Consider the following 2,554-nt stretch of genomic DNA (forward strand, 5'->3'; position numbering starts at 1 on the left):
ATGTATCTCAAATAACACACACCCTTTCCTACGACTACGCTTCACCTGCATAGCTGTCACCATTCTAACTAATGTTGCCTTCTTCTTACCCTGCAAGATTCTCTATTCTCCATTGTCATCCAAGCACTCAATAGCTTTGTCATAAAAATCCATCTTGGTCCTATGGAGATACAAACAATCCATACCCAAAAGAATATTATACGGATTGAACGATAATACATTCAAATGTGCTGATGTAGACATACCATTCAGCTCAAATGCACAAGCTCTTACCTAATGATGAACTCACTTCTTGGTACATGTAGCCAACTGTACTAACCAAGATTATGCATGCACTTCTTTATTCAAACCACACTTATCCACCAAGTCATGATTAACATAACTATAATTGGATCCAGGGTCAATCAAAATAGAAACAACTTGATCACAAAGCTTACCATCCATCTTGATAATAGATGCCTGATCATCTATCTGCGTGTTATCCAACGCCGCATATATTCGAGGAGCACTCTATCCAACATTCCCCACTGTTTGCGCTTCATGAGCATTCTAGAGTTGTCGTCTACCACCCTGATGTTGTGGACGATTTCTCATGCGATGATTTTTGCCACAAGTACAACATTGTATAGGCTTCCAACCTGCACCCTTGTTCTGCTCATCAAACTAAAATCCCTTCCCTTTGTCAGATGTATTGAACTTCTTGTGCGGTGTTGCATTATCTTTCCAGTTTGGTTTAGTCTCATATCTGCGCGTTGATTGCTCATAACAATGCTTTAGCTTCCAAATGGCCTCCTCCAATGATCTAGGCTCATCAAACTCAATCCTGCCTTTGGATGCTACAACAACCCACTGATGAATCTCTAAATATTGGCCTTCTCCTCCTTGAGGTAAGACACATATCTCAACAACTCCATAAATCTACTAGTGTACTCCTCATCGATCATGGATCCCATCTTTAGCTCATAAAATTCTTTTGCCCTGCCATCATAGTACCTCTCCAATAGATACTTCTTCCTTAATAGTCTCTCGAATTCACTCCAAGTCAAGTCCTCCTTATAAATATCTCTAACGTTATTTGCATCTTCCCACTAGATATTTGCTTTACCTTTAAGACTGAATGTAGCTATTATGGCCTTCATGTTCTCTGAGTAATCATGTAATCTGAAGAACTTATTCATTCCAAATAACAGTGCTTCTACATCCTGTGTTTTCTTCATTTCCCCATTTAATGTAGGTGGCTTTGCTTTCTTGAACTCATCCAGAAAATAGCCCCTATCACTCTTCCTGTAAGGATGATAACGATGACGACCATGATACCTGTCAGAACCATAACTAGAATAATACTTGTGTCCATCACCCCTCCTATTTGTAGTATCTAAGAACCTGCCATCCCTGATTGTGTCATCTCTATATGACCTATGCCCACTATGGCGTCTACTACCATAGGCCCCATTAGTCATATCCTCTTATCCATAACTGATTCAAACTAGTCCCTATCTCTACAATTCTGACAAACTCTGAAGAATTACTGCATTGACTTCTGCTTGTTTCTCCTGTGCCTGCATGATTCTATCATTGTATGCTTTGCAACTCCTCATTTATTCCTTCAAATTCCTCAGTGTGTATGCTAAGTCAGAAGAGTTCCCAACACCACGTTGCTCATATGATTCGTAGGGAGAATCTATGAAATCTACCATCTTGTTAGTCATCTTTGATCTCTTCTTCCAGCAAGGTATATCATGTCAGCTAAACCAAATCATAAACAAACCAGCGTACCTTAGTATAGTTCGGGGAGGATGTCTCATTTGCAAGACTGACCAGATTAGCACAATACATATATAAACATAATCAAATCAACATATAAGAATATTTTCATCCATTATCCAATTATCAATGCCTGATTATGCTGACCACATACCATGAATTCATGCACAACGGACATCATCTATCCAATGTATTCATAACAACATATAGACACTGACACACATAACCAATGCATGTCCGACATACACTCACAACAAATACATTCAACAATGACACCATCAACTTCCATATGGTGACGCCACTACAATCATGACCAATTCCATGCATAAACAACAAGCACATAGACCATAAGCACAAGGACCTATATGCAACCAACACTTTCATCCAAGGGAAACATAAACTAGGCATCACCCAAGGAGAACGAAACCTTGCTCTGACACCACTATGTAACACCCTCCTCCCACATCTACCCAAGCAACTGTCCAATTGGGTAAACAAGTGACGAAGAGTTACTATGATATGATTCAACTCCCTATGTATCAGTTAAGGAAGTTGAATCGATGGAGCACAACCAACCTAACCTTCTACACATGCAACAAAACACCCAAGAGCCATCCAACCCATCCAGGTGACCAGCCCCTGAGACAAACTAACATTTTGTTGCATTAAAGCCTCAATCTCTCCCTTGACATGGGCATGCATGCGACTGGAAACCTCCAGTTACTCCTACAACAAGGCATGCCCACAACTGGGGACTTTTCCAAGTAGTTTTGTGCTAGCAACTCTAGAT

Source organism: Pinus tabuliformis, chromosome 8, assembly GCF_031772625.1.
Source record: "Pinus tabuliformis cultivar Carrire ecotype Pingquan chromosome 8, CPIR1, whole genome shotgun sequence".
NCBI lineage: Eukaryota > Viridiplantae > Streptophyta > Pinopsida > Pinales > Pinaceae > Pinus > Pinus tabuliformis.